Raw genomic sequence first — 23,518 nt, 5'->3', positions numbered from 1 at the left:
CATTAGAAATCCTGCAGGTTTCTGGGGCGCCTGGGTGTCTCAGTCGATCAAGTGTCCGACTTTGGCTCAGGTCATGATCTCACGGTCTGTGAGTTCGAGCCCCATGTCGGACTCTGTGCTGACAGCTCAGAGCCTGGAGCCTGTTTCAGATTTTGTGTTTCCCTCTCTCTCTCTGACCCTCCCCCATTCATGCTCTGTCTCTCTCTGTCTCAAAAATAAACATTAAAAAAAAAAAAAAAAGAAATCCTGCAGGTTTCTAGTGAAAATCTGGACCAGGGAAGATCATTTCCACTCTCAATACACAGCTGTCATTTTCCTTGGTTCAATATTTATATTCAAAAACAGTGAAAACAGCAGGGAAACATAAGTTGTGGGCTATGTACTCCATGAAAAATGAAATCCAAACTACACTATTCACCAAAGTCTGAAGTCATTCTATAGCCCTTAAAATGTATGGTTCACTGTTATTAATGCTTTATTGTAAAGATTTTAACCGTTATGATTTTATGCACGTGGACAAATCTGATTGCTTTTCACTGATGTTAACAGTGATGATCTTTTTTTAGATGTTAACAGTGATCTTTTTTTTTTTTTTCAATGTATTTTTGAGAGAGAAAGAGCAAGTAGAAGCTGGAGAGGGGTGGAAAGACTAGGAGATAGAGGATCTGAAGCAGGCTCCATGCTCAGTGCAGAGCCTGATGAGGAGCTTATACTCACAAACCATGAGATCATGACCTGAGCCGAAGTCGAACGCTTAGCCAACTGAACCATTCAGGCACCACCATGGGATAATATTTTTATTGAAGAGGACAACCATAAATATTCCCCCAGATGTTTATTCTCCAAGTAGGTTCCAAAACATGGCCCTTAGGCATCACCTGAGAACGTGTGAGAAAGGAAAATTGGGGAGTTACAGCCCAGAAGTATTGAAATGGTAACATGGGAAGAGACCTAGAAATCTGATATTTTATAAGTGCTTCAGGTAAATCTGATTCAAAATAAATTTGACAGTCTCTGCAGTAACTAAGTCAAAGGTCATCCCTGAGTTATACACATTAAAGGTCACTGTTAGGGGTGCCTGGGTGCCTCCATCGGTTGGGCATCCGACTTTGGTTCAGTCATGATCTGACAGTCCGTGCGTTTGAGCCACACATCGGGCTCTGTGCTGTCAGTTCAGAGCCAGGAGCCTCCTTTGGACTCTGTGTCTCCCTCTCTCTCTCTGCCCCTCCCCCACTCATGCTCTGTCTCTATCAAAAAATGAATAAACGTTAAAAAAAATTTAAAGTCACTCTTAGAAACCTGTGTTTGTGGTGATGTTAGTGGTGTGATACACACACACACACACACACACAACATACACATTTGCTTTATTCATAAATAAGTCTGACTCTAACATAGTCTGGTTCAGTTTTCACATCTTCCATGTCTCATGTTCCTCATTGAGCATGCTGGAATCACCCAAAAATACACTAGTCCTCAGATTCTTTCATCAAATAATACAAATTTACATGAATTGGAATTTATTCAAATATTTCATCAAGTAAGATATGAAACACATATGGCCACACATTAATTAATCAGGTATAGAGAATTAGCACCCCATTTGCATACATCATAAATTCTTGTGAATCTGGGTAGGCATACTCTAAATTTCAGGGGATTTTTCATGACCTCTGATTCCAGTGTAAGGCATGATGTCCTTAGTGTCAGATGCCTTGAAGCACTTCAGGTTACACTGGCCATTCCCAACCATCTCACGTATCCACCTGTGTTACAGATACGTTCTTAGTTAGAGTTGTGGTTTGCCAACGTTCAGGTCCATGAGATGAAGAGAGAGGGGCCTTGAAAAGGATGGCCTTCCCTGAATGAAACAGGAGTGGTTGCAAAATAAATTCCCGAAGTCCCATCTGATTTATACTCCCTCCTTGCTGCATGGAACACAGTCTGATAGCTGATGGCGGGGCACGCATCTGTGGCCATGAGAGAGCAACTGTGAACACATGGCTGCAGGTGGACAATACCACAGGGAAGAAACGGAGAAGCCAGAGTGCACCATAGGGTATATGAGCCATTTTATCCGACATGGGCATCTATATACTCACTGTATGCATACTAGAAAATATACATCTTCCTTTCTACAAAGTACACATTGGCCTTTTCATGGTATAGCAGAACACAAAACAACAGCTACCCCAAAATGCATCGTTATCATCACTTGTTCCAGTGTTAAATGTGAGCACAGCCTGGTTCCTAACTTCATGGTGTCAGTCTCTATAATGGACAGACATCTTCTTTCTGCTCCCCACCAGATGGGGGAAAAATGCTACATGAGCTGTGCATAAAGAGGGGCATCTAGCCTTAAAACTAGGTGGACTGTATGAGGCAGAAATACTGCCTATGACTGGTGAACTGCTCCTCAACTAATCAGTACTTTGCACAATCCTCAGAGTAGAACACATCATGGAGCTCAAGCAGGACAGTTTTCTGCCAGCTGTGGATCAGCTTCAGTGGAATGTCATCCAACTACAATGGCTCAGATTGACATGGGGCTAGTGACACATATAATAGTTGTTATACCTTTAAGATGTTTTAAGTAATCTCTAAGGGAACCACAATGAAAATACCTACTGATAATACATTCACCAATAAATAGATGATGTAATGGATTCTATTATTCTAACAATTCCCGTAGACATAATACAACATTCACTGACCACTAACCAAGGGAAGAAATACCCAAGGTGAGTCACAAAGGACGCATGGGTAATATTTCTACAGACAAACACATAGATACTTTTAATGGCAAAGGGAACAAAACCAATTCATATTTGAGTTACACTCACATTGTTCAAAAATGTAACGAGTTGAAAATTGTCACTCTATAACAAAACATACAGGTAAAAACAAAACCACACCTAAATAATGCTGTGGAAATTTCTATACAAAAGGAAGCATATTATTATGGAATTGCAAACCAGAATAAGAGAAAATATAACCCAAAAAATTCTACATAAGAAAGATGAATTATTTAGAGGACACCTACTATAATTTTATTTTAAAGTTTACTGATTTTGAAAGAGACAGAGCACAAGGGGGGGAGGATCAGGGAGAGAAGGAGAGAGAGAGAATCCCAACCATGAGATCATGACCTGAGTTGAAATCAGGAGTTGGATGGTGAAGCAATTGAGACACCCACGTGATGCTGTGTATGTATAATTTTAAAGTGTGGGGGCGCCTGGGTGGCGCAGTCGGTTAAGCGTCCGACTTCAGCCAGGTCACGATCTCGCGGTCCGTGAGTTCGAGCCCCGCGTCAGGCTCTGGGCTGATGGCTCAGAGCCTGGAGCCTGTTTCAGATTCTGTGTCTCCCTCTCTCTCTGCCCCTGTTCATGCTCTGTCTCTCTCTGTCCCCAAAATAAATAAAACGTTGAAAAAAAAAATTTAAAGTGTGACTGTGTACCCATGAAGAAAGGAACATTTTGAATTATTGGCATGTGTTCATGGACAATAAAGGTGTAAAGAATATTCATTAAAATCTTCCATGGAAAGCTCTCATGAAAACTTTTATGAATTAAGCACTTAAAAGACCTTAAATGAATTATGTTAATAGTTCCATCCTATTCCACAGAATTTAAGGGTATCACCCATCCTTTAGAATCCAGCAAACAAAAAGTTTTCATTTCATTATTTTTAAGTTTGTATTAAAAGTGTATTTTGAGAGAGAGAGAGAGAAAGAGAGAGAGAGATAGAAAGCGGCAGAGGGGCAGAGAGAAAGGGAGGGAATCCCAAGCAGGCCCCACTCTGTCAGTGCAGAGCCAGACATGGGGCTTCAACTCACAAATCATGAGATGGTGATCTGAGCTGAAATCAAGAGTCTGATGCTCAATCCCCTAAGCATTTCATTTCTTAATAAACAAATACCATCAAAGTTGTAAAATGTGTCAACAATGACTATATATCAAAAAAACTAAAACAAAAACTGAGAGATGAAATTCAGATACACTCTGAGTGAAGTATGAAAACTAATGATTCATTTGTCCTTAAGTTGAAGATCTCTGATTTTAGTTTTGTGTATCAGAAATTTTAACTGTATTCGTCTGACAGTAGTGGATTGATTTTACTTTTATTCATTATCTTTCAGCTGTATCTTCAAATGGCACCCAGAGCCTTCTCCCAAAGATGTGCATAGATACTTGTTTCCAAAGACTGTCAGTAGGTAGACATAAACATAGTGACCGTGAGAAAGTATGCTTAATGAGAGACTGGAACAGTGTTGGGGACGGTGAAGGGCATCAAAGCTATCATGAAGGACATATCCAAAGGGAGACAATTACCCATAATAAGCGTCTCACTGCACAAAATGGTGAAGGATACAAACACTTTAGAACCCCCCTTTCTAACTACACTACTGCAAAGCGGTGTGTTTCTATAAGCAAAGGCTCAAATCAAATGGTCAAACATACATATTTGCAGAACAAAAATTTGGAAAACCTGGAAGGTGACCTAGTCTATGCTGAAAATACTTATTTGTACCCTTTTCACAATAGGATTGCATTCACCTTTCAAATTTTTTTTTTCAACGTTTATTTATTTTTGGGACAGAGAGAGACAGAGCATGAACGGGGGAGGGGCAGAGAGAGAGGGAGACACAGAATCGGAAACAGGCTCCAGGCTCTGAGCCATCAGCCCAGAGCCCGACGCGGGGCTCGAACTCAGGGACCGCGAGATCGTGACCTGGCTGAAGTCGGACGCTTAACCGACTGCGCCACCCAGGCGCCCCTGCATTCACCTTTCAATCAAATATTTCTGAAAATCAGAGATTTAAAAATGAAAAAAAAAGTGGTAGGTGGTATCCCGTTGAGAGGTCTTCACTGAGCAGTCAACCTTAAAACAAAACCACAACACTTTCAATGAAAACAGGATTCCTCAATGCAGTCAGTCTGAGAAAATATTTAAGCAGCGTTCAAACGTTAATAAACATCTGAAGACTCATCTTCCAGAGAACCATTATGACTGTAATAAATGTAGGGAAGTATTTTATCAAAGCTCCAAACTTAGTATACAGCAGAGTATATATTTAGGAGAGAATCCTTACAAATATAGTGAATGTGGGAAAATTCCTAACCTATCCTCCAATGATGGTGATCATCAGAGGATTCATGTGGGAATAAAAACCCACACACATGTCATGAACCTGGGAACATGCTTAGTCAATCATCAAGACTGAAAGTGGATAAGACAACCTACACTGGACAGAAAGGTCAGATTTGTAACAATTTTATGAGGAGCCACTCATTCGTGTACAGGCTGGTCTACTTTGAAGCCATTGTATTGATTGTACTAGGCTACCATAAAGCAATTAGATTGTTGTGTATTCATTATCAGTGCATGAATCATGATACCTCTCAATAAATATGAATTTCTGGGGCGCCTTGGTGGCCCAGTTAAGTGTCTGACTTCGGCTCAGGTCATGGTTTCATGGTTTGGAGGGTTGGATCCATGTGTTGGGCTGGGTGCTGACAGCTCAGAGCCTGGAACCTGCTTCAGATTCCATGTCTCCCTCTCTCTCTGTGCCTCCCCTGCTCATGTTCTGTGCCTCTCTCTCAGAAATAAATAAACATTAAAATATATATATTGCATTTGGAAAACTACCTGGCAGTGACTTAGGGAAATAAACTTTCCTTCTGAAGGACAGCAGCTCATCAAGTCTAATTATGTCCCTTTGCCAGAAGGATTATTTGAAACAGACCAAGAAAAAGCTCTGAAACCCAGGACAGGTTTCCTTTGTAACAGACATTTGCATGTATCAGGGTAAGTTCCATTTGGAAGGGTGTCTCCCTCTGTGTAGCAGAAAGAGGGAGAATGTGTAAATCTCCACACGCTCTGGTCAGTGGAGAAGGCATGGGTTTTAATCTGGACAACATCCCTAGCCTGGGTGACTGTGCTTTGCTGATCTCCTCCCCAAATGCTTCCCAGTAGGATCACCTGTGGAGTTTCAAGAAGGATCGTTGCTGCTGCCCTCCCCCCTCACATTCCCTCAACTGGGTGGGTGGAAACCACAGTGTGGTTTCAGGGAAGTGCTCCAGGGGATTCAGGTGCAGGATTTTTGACCTCAACACCAGGGATTCCTGGTCTCCCCGCTTCAAAGAATGAAGAGGTGGGCACAAATGCGCCACAGGCAGAGGTGATTAGTGTCTAAGAGAGGGAGAGTGGTAGGAAAGCTCGCTGTACAGAGAGGGGCGTCTGAGGATGAAAACCTGAGACAATAGGCAAGGATCTTTGTTTTGTGAGGATTGGGTCTCTCCCACCTTCCCTTTCCCCTATTTCCTTTTCACCACCTACTCGTATTGGCTTGCTAACTCTAGGTGTTGGGTTTTCCATTCCTGATTGTCTCATTCCCACTGTACTCGGGATGGTGAGGCCCCACAGTTCCTTGTGGGTCATACGTTTTATGGTCTACCACTAAGTTGGGTCTTCTGTCAAATTCCTGAGGGGAACCTGAAGGGAAGTCGGTGATATGTGTTACATCTTTAGGAGGAACCTTACACCTGAGGGGGTTTGCTGTGGTCAGACACTCCCAGCATTGTTCCAGTGTTTTGGAAAAAAAGTGTTTTTCCCCACCCAGGGACCTCAGGTCCTAATCTTTCCCTTTCTGCCTTCTGAATTCTATCTTTTCCTATTATAATTCTTTTTTTTTTTTTTTTTTTAATGTTTACTTATTTTTGAGAGAGACAGAGACAGAATGCGAGTGGGTTGGGGCAGAGAGAGAGGGAGGCACAGGATCTGAGGCAGGCTTCTGGCGCTGAGCTGTCAGCACAGCGGCCGACATGGGGCTCGAATGCACAGACCGTGAGATCGTGACCTGAGCTGAGGTCGGACCCTGGACCTACTGAGCCACACAGGTGCCCCTCCTATTATAATTCTAAGTGAGGCCCAGGGTTGAGAAGGAAGGCTTCCCAATAATTTATGAGAGTTGAGTGCAGGCTTTTCCTCAAGGGGAGGTAACAGGGTCTCCTGTACAGGAGTTGGGGAGTGTCAGGTCTGCGTAGGAACATTTTTCTATGCTCAAGCAGAATTTGTGGGCTCCTGTGGGAGGGGAGGGCCCCTGAAAGCAGAGAAGGGAAACTCAGTGATTGGTCTCCAAGTGGGAGCTGACAGTTTCTGAATAGCTCCTGACACAAAGGACTAGGAACTTGGGCCTTTTTTGCATTTCAAAGCCTCGCCTGCAGGCGATCAGGTTACAGGAAGTGAAGAGGCAGTGTTGGTGTCTTTACCGACATTTTCTCCTACTTGTGCTGTGTTTTCTCCACAAAGATCTTCTGAGAAAGAAATCTTGAAGAGGAGGTGAAAGAAAAAATGGCCAGTTCTCAGGTAAGCCTTGCGCCCCAGGCCGGAGGACCTGTGATCTTTTTCTCCTGAATTCCGGGTGTGTAGAAATTGCAGGGAACCTGGGTGTCTCAGCCATTTGAGTATCAGACTCTTGATTTGAGCTCAGGTCATGATCCCAGGGACCTGTGATCCAGCCCTGAGTCGGGGTTCCTTCTGAGTTTCGAGGCTACTTAAGATTTCCTCTCTGTCCCTGTGTCCCTGTCTTCCATTTACATTGATCCTCTCTCTCTAAGAGAAATTAAAAAAAAAAAAAGGCAATGATTTTTTTGTTTGTTTGTTTGTTTGTTTGTTCTTATGGTTCTACTTTAAATTTTCACCTACGTTTTAAGCTTCTCAGAAATGATATTCTAGGGGCGCCTGGGTGGCTCAGTCGGTTAAGCGTCCGACTTCAGCCAGGTCACGATCTCGCGGTCCGTGAGTTCGAGCCCCGCGTCGGGCTCTGTGCTGACAGCTCAGAGCCTGGAGCCTGTTTCAGATTCTGTGTTTCCCTCTCTCTCTGACCCTCCCCCGTTCATGCTCTGTCTCTCTCTGTCTCAAAAATAAATAAAAGTTAAAAAAATAAAAAAAAATGATATTCTAGGTTATGTCTTTAGAACACTCCTCCCCTATATCCCAGAGACTTTGCTCCCTTCTCTCCAACCTGGTTTCCAGTAGGACATCAACAGTTGTCACTTTGAATTAAATTCCTGCAAGTAATGAAAATATTCCCTTTGTGACAGATCCAGAGAGGAGAGTGTTGAGTCCAGGTTTCCTGTTGCTGATGGGGTCTGGTCCTGGGACAGCCCTCAAGGAAAACCGTTCCCATTTAGGTCTGATCTGGATGGTTTCTCTGCTCCGGGTAGAGTACGATTATGAAAATGCAAAATACATCAGATAGATATGAGGCACAGAATAATCTGGAATGTTCCTGGTCATTAGGATGTGGAAAACATACTGTAAAATAGTCTAGATATTACAGGACATGGAGACTATATGTGACTGAAGGCTGTATAAATCCATTGTATCTTCAAAATTGTTTATTTTATTTATTTTTTTTTTATTAAAAAAAATTTTTTTTTCAACGTTTATTTATTTTTGGGACAGAGAGAGACAGAGCATGAACGGGGGAGGGGCAGAGAGAGAGGGAGACACAGAATCGGAAACAGGCTCCAGGCTCTGAGCCATCAGCCCAGAGCCCGACGCGGGGCTCGAACTCCCGGACCGCGAGATCGTGACCTGGCCGAAGTCGGACGCTCAACCGACTGCGCCACCCAGGCGCCCCTTCAAAATTGTTTATATTCTGATTTACTGTTTGGGGTCACAAGAACACATGGTGATCCTGTGTCCTGAGGTGTGCCTTAGGCACTGATAACAATTTGTTTCCTTCCAGCCATTATTACCTTCTTTTACTTGACTTTGTGCTCTGTGACAGATTTCCTCCCTATAACGTTCATATGATTCCTTCTTATCAGTTTTAATGATTTTAGGCAGATTCCCTGAGTGACTTCCAGACACCATCATATTTAATTTTTTTTTAATGTTTATATATTTTTGAGAGAGACAGAGACAGAATGTGAGTGGGGGAGGGGCAGAGAGAGAGGAAGACACAGAACCTGAAGCAGGCTCCAGGCCCCGAGCCATCAGCACAGAGCCCAATGTGGGGCTCGAACTCACAGAGTTGTGAGATCATGACCTGAGCTGAAGTCAGAGGCTCAACCGAGTGAGCCCCCAGGTGCCCCAAGACACCATCACATTTAAAATGGAAACTTTCTGGGGCTCCTGGGTGGCGCAGTCGGTTAAGCATCCGACTTCAGCCAGGTCACGATCTCGCGGTCCGTGAGTTCGAGCCCCGCGTCAGGCTCTGGGCTGATGGCTCGGAGCCTGGAGCCTGTTTCGGATTCTGTGTCTTCCTCTCTCTGTGCCCCTCCCCCGTTCATGCTCTGTCTCTCTCTGTCCCCAAAATACAATAAAAAATGTTGAAAAAAAATTAAAATGGAAACTTTCTTTTAGTTTCTCTTTCCTTGGTGTTTTTTTTTTTTTTTTTTTTAAGTTTATATATTTTGAGACACCCAGAGAGAGCAGGAGGATTGGAGTTGCAGAGAAACCATGAATCCCAAGCAGGCTCCACAGGGTCTGTGCAGAGCATCACTCAGGGCTCAAACTCACAAAACCATGAGTCCTTGACCTGAGCTGAAGAGTCAAATGCTTAACTAAGGACCCAGGCACCCCTCCCTTGCAGTTTCTGTGAGGAAAACAAAGGCAAAAGAAATGTAGGTAAAATTAAATTGTCTTACAACTTAGAACCCACTGAGAAATACTTAAGACTGGAAGAGGAAGATATTCCTCAAGGAATTTACAACTGCTTTAATGTTAATGCTTTTCTAGAGGGGAAAAGCAAGCTTAGCTTGACAATAGCCAAATTCCAGGATCCTGTGAGTCCTCTTTAACCTATGAAATCCCTTCAGAATCTTTATTCCAACCCCCCCCCCCAACTTAAAGTATATAATGAATGTCTCCTCACAATCACACTGCAGCTCATTCTTCCCACATGTCCCGTCCCTGTGCTTTAATAAGATCAGCCTCGTTCACCAAAAAGGTCTCAAGAATAGTTTCTTGAGCATTTATTTACTCCTGGCCCACCTCACATCAGTTTCCACTGGGCAATGAAGTCCCTCAACTTGTGTAGTAAATGTAATGACTTATGGGAGTAGAGGTTCTAAATCAATCAGACCTTCATCCTGTAGGTTTTTATTTCACTGCATAGTCATGACACAGACATACTCTTCTATTTACTTGTTTGTGTTTTCAGAAAGAGAAGAATGACATAATATGTTTGAGTGACTTAAAATCCTGAAATACCATAGAGCACAAGTGATGATTGAAACAAAAGCTTTCAATGAGGGGCGCCTGGGTGGCTCAGTCGATGAAGTCTCCATCTTGATTTCGGTGCAGATCATGATCTCGAGGTTCATGAGATAGAGCCCCATGTTAGGACACATGCTGACAGCGGGAGCCCTCCTGGGATTCTCTGTGTCTGTCACTCCCCTGCACCTGCACTCTTTCTGTCTCAAAATAAACAGACATTAAATTGAAAAAAGCCTTTCGAGATGCCTGGGTGGCTCACTTGATTAAGTATCTGATTCAACTCACAGTTCATGAGTTTGAGTCCCACAACTCTCTTTCTCTCTCCCCCTCTCTCTTTTCACCCTCCCTTACTTGTGCCCTCTCTCTCTTTCAGTAAAGAATAAATAAATTAAAAATCTAAAACAAAATATAAAAAAAGGTTTCCAAGGACTATTATATTACGAGATCATTGAGTACTATGGTCAAGATACTACTTTTGAGGTACTGTATGGTACAAGACGGGATTTACTGAAATAGGACAGGGGCAGGACCCATGGGCAGAAAAAAATGTACTTTGGCTGCGTCAAGCTTGTATGTTCATGGGGGAGGGTAAGTGCACAGTGTTCAATCACAAAACTTTCTTTAAATTTCTACTTGTAAAACTACCTCTGCACGATTTCTCTGATGCTTATCATTCAGTTCAATATTAACAATTGATGAGACACACTAGCACTCATGTGACCCTTTAAAAAATCCAGCATCCTTGGGGCGCCTGGGTGGCGCAGTCGGTTAAGCATCCAACTTCAGCCAGGTCACGATCTCGCGGTCCGTGAGTTCGAGCCCCGCGTCAGGCTCTGGGCTGATGGCTCAGAGCCTGGAGCTTGTTTCCGATTCTGTGTCTCCCTCTCTCTCTGCCCCTCCCCCGTTCATGCTTTGTCTCTCTCTGTCCCAAAAATAAATAAACGTTGGGAAAAAAAAAATTAAAAAAAATAAAATAAAAAATCCAGCTTCCAGAGGCACCTGCGTGGCTCAGTCACAGCCAGGAGCAGGCTTACAGTCTCTCCCTCTCTCTGCCTCTCCCCTTTTTACACCATGTTTGCCCATGCTCTCTCTCACAATATAAATAAACATGGAAAAAGAAAAATTGAATGCAGGAACCAGTCTGTATTTGATGCTCATCCAAACTATGCAGGCTCTAGGTCAGCCTTCTATGGTGAAGGTGAACATGTTTCTGTTTGTATCCGTCATAGTAGACTCAGAAATAAAAACTGTTATATTCATATCATTCTATGTGTTTGTGTTGATAGTGTGAGTTAAAGACTTAAGCATTATCACCTACGACTAGATTGAGAAGTTTCAGGTCATCGAAATGTTTTTTGTTCGTTTGGCTTTTTTTTTTTTTTAAGTTTTGAGAGAGACAAGGAGGGGCAGAGAAAGAGAGGGAGAGACAGAATTCCAGGCAAGCCACACTGTCAGCACAGAGCCTGAGGTGAGGCTTGAACTCAGGAACCCTGAGATCATGACATGAACTGAAATCAAGAGTTGTAAACCTAAGGTACTAAGCCATCCAGGTACTGCTCTTGAAAACTTTTTCAGTCACCCTGATAATATTCTATTCTACCATGTTTAATGTTATAACTACTTTCAAAATGTATGGATGTGTGCATGGAATGTATAAATATAGATGAATTTTGTGTGCATATCTTCTTTCCATCAGTTTTCTCAGTGTTTAACACCTGTTATGAACATTGATTTAGGGTCCTTGTGTATATTGCCCTGTGTGTCATTTTAGATCAACTCTAGGTCAGTTAACCTAGATTAAAATCTGATCCATACCATGTACTGGGTGCTTAACAAACATTTACCAAAAATAGAAGAGTAATGTGTTTCTTGTCTTAGATTATTTTTATTTATTTTCCATGAATTTATGAGAAATTGTTTAATGCTCTCTCTAACCAGGAAATGCTTGAAAAGCCTTGTCACCTTTCTTGCTATTCTAGTAGAACTTGTAATTGCTGTAAAACCCGCTCAATTCCAAGTCCTCCAAGAGTTCTTGAATTTGAGTTCTACTTCATTATTGGAATATGTATACCTTGGCCCATAGACTAATGCCTTGTTAGAAATGCAGACACCTACCCCATGCTAGAACTCCTGAACAGTTCCCTCATTTTAACAAGATCTCAAATGCACTGTTGTGAAATTATAATTCACATTAGAAGATGCTAAGTACATTTGTAACTCACCAAAACTTCCCATTAAGAAATAGACACCACATGTACTGTATGATGGAAATACAGGATTCCAAAATGTGTATGCCTGTGTTGATGCCTTCGTTTTACAACAAATTCTCTTGAATAAACACAATATTTATAACGGTTCATACTCAAAGTTAAAGAATATATTAGAGCATAATACTGTGTTACAAATTGTCTTACTGCAGAAAGCAAGAAACTCATCTAAGCAGGAACCAGTTCTCCTAATATAAATGAACAAACAGGAATACAGTCCTTGGTGAATCACAAAAAAACTATACCAAGTGGGGATGTCAGACAAAGGAAAATTGATTTACAGGAAATAAGGAGATCACAGGAAATAATTTCCAAAGCAGAGACACAGAGGAAAGGAGAATAATTTCCTTTTTTTAAAAAAAATTTTGTTGGGGCGCCTGGGTGGCTTGGTCGGTTAGTTGTCTGACTTCGGCTCAGGTCATGATCTCATGGTCCATGAGTTCGAGCCCCGTGTCGGGCTCTGTGCTGACGGCTCAGAGCCTGGAGCCTGTTTCAGATTCTGTGTCTCCCTCTCTCTCTGCCCCTCCCCTGTTCATGCTCTCTCTCTCTCTGTCTCAAAAAAAATAAATAAACGTTAAAAAAAAATTAAAAAAAATTTTGTTTAAATTTATTTATTTTCAGAGACAGACTGAGTGGAGGAGGGGTAGAGAGAGAGGGAGAGAGAGAGAATTCCAAGCAGGCTCCGTGCTGTCAATGCAGAGTCTGATGCAGGGTTTGAACTCAGAAACTGTGAGATCATGACCTGAGCTGAAACCAATAGTCAGATGCTTCAGCAACAGAGCCACCCATGCACCCTGGAATGCTTTCCTTTTATTTAGGGTTAGGGTGGATATTTATCAAAGGAGACTGGGGATAAGGTTGCACATGAGCCTTAAGAAAACAGTTCTATACATTCACTGTATGCTACATAGTAAATGAGGTTTATACTCCTCCTTGGGTGGAGATTTTAGCATTATAATGAGGTAAAAGGGAGCTCCTGGGTGTCCCAGTCCCTTGAGCTTCTGACTTTTGATTTAGGCTCAAGTCATGATCTCATAGTCTTAAGATCAAGCCCCAAGTCAAGCTCCATACTGAGCATGGAGCCTGGTGGGATTTCTTCTCTCTGCCCCACCCATACTTGTGCTCTCTCTCTCTCAGGGAATAAACTTAAAAATATATATAATGAGATATAGGTAACTGTTCTCACTTCATGCTTACTCTAATGTTCATCTGCATAGATGTGAGCCTGGGGTTAAGGTCAAATTGAGACAATGGAAGCTCTTCCTCAGGGCAGTCATTACCTTTGTTGGATACTTTCTGTTTCCACCACAGGACAGTATGCCCATGGGGTATTTTCCCTGAAGTAAAAGGTAAGGTGGAAAGAAGAGGTTAAGTAAACTGAGGGATATGGTCAGTGAGCAAATGCAGGTAAGCAGTGGAATGTCAGATCGTGGGTTGCGGCTTGTGACATGAACTCCCTCTTCCATCTTAGGGACCACTTGAATTCTTCATGTGTCCACTTGGTAACTGTAGTGTTTATTGCAGGGACTGCTGACCTTCAGGGATGTGGCTGTAGTATTCTCTCTGGAGGAGTAGGGATGCCTGAACCAGAGTCAGCGAGAACTGTACAGGGATGTGATGTTAGAGACCTATGGACACCTCCTCTTCTTGGGTGAGGATACCACCCTCCAGATTTCCCAAACCACACTCAGGTTTTGTTCCTTCCTTTGAAGACTGTCTCTTGGAATCTTCCTCTTTGCATGACTGGGATTCAAATCCCTACATAAGGGAAATAATTATGAGTTTGTAGATGTAAAGAAATATCTTCATGATGTTTCTTTCAAAGTTAGTTTTCCCTTCCTTAGACTAACATCATCATTTTTTAGATTAATGACAATTCTAAACATTGAGTGCCATAAAATGGTATTTCCATCTTCAATACCAATCTCAACTCATTATGGTAGTGTAATACTGGGAAGTAGAGATCAAGATGTGAACCTTGGAAACCATCCTGGGTGTTCTAAAAGGGCTATTGGGCATTTTCCAGAATTGCACAATGTCCTCTCTACTGAGTCCAATACTGGATTGAAAGGTAGAATTTCCAGCAATACTCCTATTCCTTTTTTCTAGCATCCAGGTCTTGTGACAAAGCCAGACCTGGTCCTCTTTTTGGAACTTAAGAAGGAGTTCTGGGAATGGAAGAGAAAGGAGACAGTAGCTACACACCCAGGTAGGTGGGAATGAATGAAGCAGATGACAAAGGTGAGGTCCAAATGTGAAGGATGAAGACTGACCTTAAAACGTGGATTGAGGAGCCCTCCTTGAATTGAAATTAGTTTTAAAAGGCCGGTTTTATGTCTCTTCCTCTCACAGTGGACTTCTGCTTTCCAACACATCATGCTCTTACATTCTCTAAGGATTGTCCTTCAGTTCCACTGTAGGTCCTTCACGTCCACAGTGAGGGCCTCCGTAATCTGATTGATTGGTTGTCCATTGCTTTGAGGGTGGGGGAAATCTCTGTATTTCTGAGGAAGTCTATGTTAATACATTTCTGAGTATTTGCCTTGTGTGAGAAGTGTGTCGGTGTACTGATGGACATATTGGGGGTTGGTGCAGAAATCCCGGAAACAATGGGGACAGATATCACATGTTATCTGTTTTCCGATATTATGGATGCTTTAATCTTAATCGTACTGAATTGACACCTACTCATTTCATCAGATAATAAAGCACCTCCCTAAAATGAGAAAATCTAACCCTTTATTTTACTTCAAAAGTTCAGTTTTGAGGGTGCATGGTTGGATCAATTGGTTAAGCATCTGACTTCAGCTGAAGTCATGATCTCACAGACAGTGAGTTTGGGGCCAGCATAGGCCTCTGTGATGACAGCACAGAGCAAGCTTGGAATTCGGTCTCCCTCTCTCTCTCTGTTCCTCCCCTACTTCGTCTTTATCTCTCTCTCAAAAACAAACAAACAAACAAACAAAAAAAGTTCAGTTGTTTGGTATTAACTAAAATAAGAGATTTCTATTCTATGTGTTCCATTCCTTAATGGTGAAATAATTTTAAGCACCTATTATTTTCCTAGAAATCCTACATGAATTAATGCCATAGGGGAGATAGGACATTTAGAATTTAAAACTCACAACCTATAATAAATCTCAATTGTTACATTATTTCTTAATAATTGAATCATTTTATAATTTTGTCTTGTATAATATGAAGTTCCTGTGACTTTGCCATATATGTTTTCACTTTCTGAGTAGTTATATTTGAGATTACTTTATGATTTATTGGATCAAAAATTTTTTTAATTTTTTTAATGTTTATTAAAAAAATTTTTTTTTAACGTTTATTTATTTTTGAGACAGAGAGAGACAGAGCATGAATAGGGGAGGGTCATAGAGAGAGGAAGACACAGAATCGAAACAGGCTCCAGGCTCTGTGCGGTGAGCACAGAGCCCTACGCGGGACTCGATCTCTCCGACTGCGAGATCATGACCTGAGCTGAAGTTGGCTGCTTAACCGACTGAGCCACCCAGGCGTCCCTTTAATGTTTATTTTTGAAAGACAGAGTGAGTAGGGGATGGCAGAGAGAGAGGGAGACACAGAATCTGAAGCAGGCTCTAGGCTCTGATCTGTCCACACAGAGCCTGACATGGGGCTTGAACCCACAAATTGTGAGATCATGACCTAAGCCGAAGTCTCATGCTTAACTGACTGAGCCACCTAGGTACTCCTAGATTAAAAGTTCTGATATGACATGGATGTGTGCTTCATAAGAAATGAGGTAGATGATTAGTGAATTTCTTATATTTAGAAAAAAAGTTTTGATTATAAATGTAATTTTGCTTCAGGAAACATGAATCAGTCTTTTCTACTTTCCTCAGAATGTATCTGAATTCAATATAAAAAGGTTGTTTTTTGTTTGTTTGTTTTTTAAATAAAGTGCTTGTTGGCCTATTTACAATGCTGATGGTGTTTGTTTATTTAGAAATGAAAGTTTTTGGGACACCTGTGTGGCTCAGAGGGTTGAGCATCTGACTCTTGATTTCAGTTCAGTTCATGACCACGTCATAGTTTGTGAGTTCTAGCCCTGTATCCAGCTCTGCCCTGACAGCATGGAGCCTGCTTGGGATTTTCTCCCTCTCTCTCTGTCCCTCCTACTCTCTCTCTCTCTCTCTCTCTCTCTCTCTCTCTGTCTCTCTCTCTCAATATACTTAATAAAACTTAAAAGAAGGGAAAGGTTTTTGTATGCTTGATTCTATGGATGGATTATACCCTTAAATTCTGTGTAAATGGAGATATCTATTAACATAATACACTTTTTCATGCCTTTTAACTGCTTCATTCATAAGAATTTTCTTTTTTTTTTTTTTTTTTTTTTAATTTTTTTTTCAACGTTTATTTATTTTGGGGACAGAGAGAGACAGAGCATGAACGGGCGAGGGGCAGAGACAGAGGGAGACACAGAATTGGAAACAGGCTCCAGGCTCTGAGCCATCAGCCCAGAGCCCGACGCGGGGCTCGAACTCACGGACCGCAAGATCGTGACCTGGCTGAAGTCGGACGCTTAACCGACTGCGCCACCCAGGCGCCCCCATAAGAATTTTCATTAGAGCTTTTGATTTTAGTGAATATACATTACAATTTTACTGTCCATGAAGACATGCCAATAATTCAAAATGTTCCTTTTCTTTTATGAGTACACAGTCACAGTTTAATATTATAGCTACATAGGTGCATCAGGGTGGCTCAGTTGGTTACGTGTCTGGCCCTTGATTTTGGCTTACGTCATGGTCTCACAGTTTGTGAGTTCAAGCCCTGTGTCAAGCTCTCTGCCAGCAGCACATATAATGGTTTGTTATACCTTTAAGATATGTTGAGTAATCCCTAAGGAAACCACAATGAAAATATGTACACAATAAATATGTACACCAATAAATAGATAATGAAATTAATTCTATTATTATGACAACTCACGTAGACATGAAACAACATTCACTGACCACTAACCCAGGAAAGAAATACACAGGATGATTCACAAAGTAAGCATGTGTAATATTTCTACATGCAAATACTTAGATAATTTTGTTGGCAGAGGGCATAAAGCTGATTCATATTTGAGTTACACTGATATTTTCTGAAAATGTAATCAGTTGAAAATTGTCACCCCATAACAAAATACACAGGTAAAAAACAAAACCACACCTAAAGCTGAGGTTGAAAAATAAAGATGTGGAAAGTCCCATACAAAAGGAAGCACATTATTATGGAATTGCAAAACCAGAATAAGACAAAATATAAGCCAAAAACGTCTACATAAAAAAAGGTGAATTATTTATTTATTTATTTTATTTTATTTTATTTTTTAAAAAATTTTTTTAAAGGTGAATTATTTAAAGGAAATCTATAATATTATTTTTTATTTGAAGAGAGAGCACAAGGAGGGGAGGAACAGAGAAACAGAGAGAGAGAGAGAGAGAGAGAGAGAGAGAATCCCAAGCATGCTCTCCCCTGTCACTGCAGAGCCCAGTGCAGGATTTGACTCCTAAAATGTGAGATCATGACCTGAACCGAAATCAATAGTTGGACTCTTAACCGGTTAAGCCACCACCCAGGATCCCCTTTGTCACTATGATTATAAATTGTTTCCTTTCTTTAAAATTTTAATGTTTATTTATTTATTTTTGAGAGAGAGAGAGAGAGAGAGAGAGAGAGAGAGAGAGAGACAGACAGACAGAGTGCAGACATGGGAGGGGCAGAAAGAGAGGGAGACACTGAATCTGAAGCAGGCTCCAGGCTGTGAGCTCTCAGCACAGAGCCCAACAGGGGACTCCCACTCATGGACCATGAAATCATGGCCTAACCTGAAGTTGGACACTGGACCTACTGAGCCACCTAGATGCCCCTGTAGCTATAATACTAAACTCTGATTGTGTACCCATGAAAAAAGCAAACATTTTGAATTATTGGCATGTCTTCATAGATAGTAAAACTGTAAAGTATATTAATGAATATCAACCATGGAAAGTTCTAATGAAAACCCTTATGAAATAAGCACTTAAAAGACATTATTACACAGAATTTAAGGGTGTAATCATTTCTTTAGAATCAAGCAAGCAGAAAACTTTTATTAAGTTTTTTTTCCATGTATTTTGAGAAACAGAGAGAGAAAGAGAGAGAGTGGAGGAAGGGAAAAGATAGACAAGAGAATTCCAAGCAGGCTCCACACTGTCAGTGCAGAGGGGGATGTGGGGCTGGAACTCATAAACGGTGAGACGATGACCTCAGCTGAAACCAAGAGTCAGATGTGCAACACTCTGAGCCACCCAGGCATGCCACAACTTTTCATTTATAAATAAACACCATCAATGTTGTAAAATATGCCAACAGTAAGTTTATAAAAACATATTTGGGATTAAATTCAAATACAATCTGAGTGTTGTAGAAAGACTAATGATTGATTTTTCTTGAAGTGAAAATTCTCTGATTTCAGTTTTGTGTATAAGAAATATTAATTGTATTTATCTGACAGCAGAAAGAGCTGTATCTTCAAATGATACCCAGAGCCCCCTTCCAAAAATGTGCAGAGAAACTTCTTTCCAAAGAGGGTTAGTGGATAGATGTAAACATTGTGCCCATGACAATGGACGCTTAATGATAGAGTGGAAGTGTTGGGGAGAGACAAAGGCAACAAAGATCTCATGGAGCACATAATGCAAACACAGACAACTGCCCATTATATGAGTCTCATTGCCCCAAACGGTGAAGGATATAAAACATTTTGGAAGATCACCCTCTCTAAGACTTACTTCTGCAAGGCAGTTTGCTTCTATAGTCAAAGGCTCAAATCAAGTGGTCAAACAGACATATTTGCAGGACAAAAATTTGGAGAATCTGGAAAGTGACCTAGTCCATGCTGAAAATACTTCTTTGCACCATTTTGACAATAGGATTGCATTAACCTTTCAGTCAAATATTTGTGAAAGTCAGAGATTGAAAAAGGAAGAAAAAAATGATAAGTGGTATCCATTTGAGGGGTCCTTCCCTGAGCAGTCGACCTTACAACAAAACCACAGCATTTTCAATGAGAACAGAATTGCTCATTGCAGTGAATCTGAGAAAATATTGAACCAGGATTCAAATGTTAATAAATATCTACAGACTCCTTTGCCAGGGAACCATTGTGACTGTACTAAATGTAGGGAAGTCTTTAACAAAGCTCAAACCTTATTAGACAGAAGAGAATATATTTGGGAGAGAATCCTTCTGAATATACTGAGTGTGGGAAAATTCTTAACCAGTCCTCCAATGTTGGTGATCATCTGAGGAGTCATGTGGGAAAAAACCCATACACATGCAATGAACCTGGTAACATGTTTAGTCAGTCATCAACACTTAATATCAATAAGACAATCCATGCTGGACAGAAAGGTTATGTTTGTAAGGAATGTGGCAAAGCCTTCAACTGGCACTCAACACTAATTCAAAATCACCTAGTGCATACTGGAGAGAGACCTTACAAATGTGAAGAATGTGGTAAAACTTTTAAGTATGGGTCATCGCTAAATGGACACAGGAAAATCCATACTGGAGAGAAACATTACAAACTTAAAAAAGGTGGGATGGCCTTTACCCAAGACTCACCTCTTGCTAAACACCACAGAATTCATGCTGGAGAGAAATCTTTGGAATGTCAACAATGTGGCAAATCCTTTAACTGGCCCTCAAGCCTTATTCAACATCACAGAATTCATACTAGAGGGAGACCTTACCAATGTAGAGAATGTGGCAAGACCTTTTTTTGGCCCTCAGGCTTTAATCGACATTCCAGAATCCATACCGGAGAGAAACCTTACCAATGTAAAGAATGTGGCAAGGCCTTTAAGTGGCACTCCTACCTTAATCAACATCACAGAATTCATACTGGAGAAAAACCTTACCAATTTAAAGAGTGTTGCACAGCGTTTACCTGCACCTCAGATCTTACTGGACATCACAGAACCCATACTGGAGAGAAACCTTACAAATGTCAAGAATGTGGCAAGGCTTTTAGCCAGCAATCATCCCTTATTCAACATCCCAGAATGCATACTGGAGAGAAGCCTTACAAATGTAAAGAATGTGGCAAGGCCTTTAACCAGCCCTCAGTCCTTACTAGACATCACAGAATCCATACTGGAGAGAAACCTTACCAATGTAAAGAATATGGCAAGGCCTTTAAACAGCTCTCACACTTTAACCAACATCACAGAATTCATACTGGAGAGAAACCTTACCAATGTAAAGAATGTGGCAAGGCCTTTAACCAGCCCTCAGTCCTTACTAGACATCACAGAATCCATACTGGAGAGAAACCTTACCAATGTAAAGAATATGGCAAGGCCTTTAAACAGCTCTCACACTTTAACCAACATCACAGAATTCATACTGGAAAGAAACCTTACCGATGTAAAGAATGTGGCAAGGCCTTTAACCAGCCCTCAGTCCTTACTAGACATCACAGAATCCATACTGGAGAGAAACCTTACCAATGTAAAGAATATGGCAAGGCCTTTAAACAGCTCTCACACTTTAACCAACATCACAGAATTCATACTGGAGAGAAACCTTACCAATGTAAAGAATGTGGCAAGGCCTTTAAGAACTATCCACAGCTTACTCGACATCACAGAATCCATACTGAAGAGAAATCTCACCAATGTAAAGAATGTAGCAAGGCCTTTAGTCAACAGTCACACCTTATTAAACATCACAGAATTCATACTGATTGAAACTTTACAAATGTAAAGAATATGACCAGGTCTTTACCCGAACCTTACAACTTACTCAACATCACAGAATTCATACTTGACAGAAACCTTAATAATGTGAAGAATGTAATAAGGTCTTTAATCACTCTTCAAACTTTAGTCATTATCACAGAATTCATACTGGAGTACATCTTCCAAATTTAAGGAATTGTGGACTGCTCACCCCTTACTTTACATTGGAAAATTTACACTGGAATATAACCATTGAATACTAAAGCATGTGGCCAGGTGTTTAACCAATGCCAAACCCTGACTCCTGACCAGAGAAGGTATACTGGGGAGGATTTTGCAAATATAAGAATTTGGTAAGCTTAAAAATAAGAGGTGAAGCTTCATTCTGTATCACAGAATTCATACTGGAGAAAAACTTTAAATGTGAAGAATGTGGTAAAACTTTTGTGACTACTGAACCCTTCTCAATATCTCAGACTTTATACTGAGGAGAAACATTACAGAGGAAAAGAATGTGTCCAACCAAAGCTGGAACTCAACTTGCTCAAGATCATAGCTATCTTTCAGGAGAGAAACTAACATGTAGAGAAAGTTGCCATGCTTTTAAGTGGATTTGGATCCTTAATCAATATCCCAAAGTACACATGAGATTAAATCCTACAGACCTGGGGCGCCTGGGTGGCGCAGTTGGTTAAGCGTCCGACTTCAGCCAGGTCACGATCTCGCGGTCCGTGGGTTCGAACCCTGTGTCGGGCTCTGGGCTGATGGCTCAGAGCCTGGAGCCTGTTTCCGATTCTGTGTCTCCCTCTCTCTCTGCCCCTCCCCCGTTCATGCTCTGTCTCTCTCTGTTCCAAAAATAAATAAAAAACGTTGAAAAAAAAATCCTACAGACCTAATGAATGAGGAAAGGCCTTCATAGTAAACGAACACTTTAGCCAACACCAGACAGTGCATAAAAGAAGGTAACTTGAAAGTTATAAATATTTAGAGAAATATTTAATTGAGCATCCAATGTCAATAAATGTCACAGAATTCACAGGAGAAAGTACTACATCAGTCTATTTAGACATACATCAAAATACTGATGATAAGGAATAATACAAAGTTAAACATAATGTATAGGCTGTTATGCCTCAAAAGATTAAATGGATCAATTATAATTTTTTTCAATATATGAAATTTATTGTCAAATTGGTTTTCATACAACATCCAGTGTTCATCATAAAAGATGCCCTCTTCAATACCCATCACCCACACTCCCCTCCCTTCTACCCCCCATCAACCCTCAGTTTGTTCTCAGTTTTTAAGAGTTTCTTATGTTTTGGCTCTCTCCCACTCTAATCTTTTTTTTTTTTTTTCTTCCCCTGCCCAATGGGTTTCTGTTAAGTTTCTCAGGATCCACCTAAGAGTGAAAACATATGGTATCTGTCTTTCTCTGTGTGGCTTATTTCACTTAGCATCACACTCTCCAGTTCCATCCATGTTGCTACAAAGGGCCATATTTTATTCTTTCTCATTGCCATGTAGTACTCCATTGTGTATATAAACCACAATTTCTTTATCCATTCATCAGTTGATGGACATTTAGGCTCTTTCCACACTTTGGCTATTGTTGAGACTGCCGCTATAAACATTAGGGTACAAGTGCCCCTATGCATCAGTACTCCTGTATCCCTTGGGTAAATTCCTAGCAGTGCTATTACTGGGTCATAGGGTAGGTCTATTTTTAATTTTTTGAGGAACCTCCACACTGTTTTCCAGAGCGGCTGCACCAATTTGCATTCCCACCAACAGTGCAAGAGGGTTCCCATTTCTCCACATCCTCGCCAGCATCTATAGTCTCCTGATTTGTTCATTTTGGCCACTCTGACTGGCGTGAGGTGATATCTGAGTGTGGTTTTGATTTGTATTTCCCTGATGAGGAACGACGTTGAGCATCTTTTCATGTGCCTGTTGGCCATCCGGATGTCTTCTTTAGAGAAGTGTCTATTCATGTTTTCTGCCCATTTCTTCACTGGGTTATTTGTTTTTCGGGTGTGGACTTTGGTGAGCTCTTTATAGATTTTGGATACTAGCCCTTTGTCCGATATGTCATTTGCAAATATCTTTTCCCATTCCGTTGGTTGCCTTTCACTTTGTTGGTTGTTTCCTTTGCTGTGCAGAAGCTTTTTATCTTCATGAGGTCCCAATAGTTCACTTTTGCTTTTAATTCCTTTGCCTTTGGGGATGTGTCAAGTAAGAAATTGCTACAGCTGAGGTCAGAGAGGTCTTTTC

General features: G+C 41.0%; 1 long non-coding RNA gene and 1 pseudogene across 1 annotated transcript; both read left to right on the top strand.

The window, feature by feature from the left end:
• LOC122495240 overlaps positions 1 to 21,894 on the top strand; it is a 29,357-nt pseudogene extending 7,463 nt beyond the window's left edge.
• On the top strand, positions 7,254 to 15,382 carry LOC122493768. The gene is made up of 3 exons (XR_006300037.1): positions 7,254 to 7,368; positions 14,022 to 14,148; positions 14,607 to 15,382. It is a non-coding gene; the product is annotated as an uncharacterized LOC122493768 (long non-coding RNA).
• Positions 21,895 to 23,518: the final 1,624 nt, after the last annotated feature.

Source organism: Prionailurus bengalensis, chromosome E2 (assembly GCF_016509475.1).
Source record: "Prionailurus bengalensis isolate Pbe53 chromosome E2, Fcat_Pben_1.1_paternal_pri, whole genome shotgun sequence".
NCBI classification, from domain to species: domain Eukaryota; kingdom Metazoa; phylum Chordata; class Mammalia; order Carnivora; family Felidae; genus Prionailurus; species Prionailurus bengalensis.
Note: the sequence above shows the minus strand (reverse complement) of the source record. Positions and strands in the feature narration are given on the sequence as shown.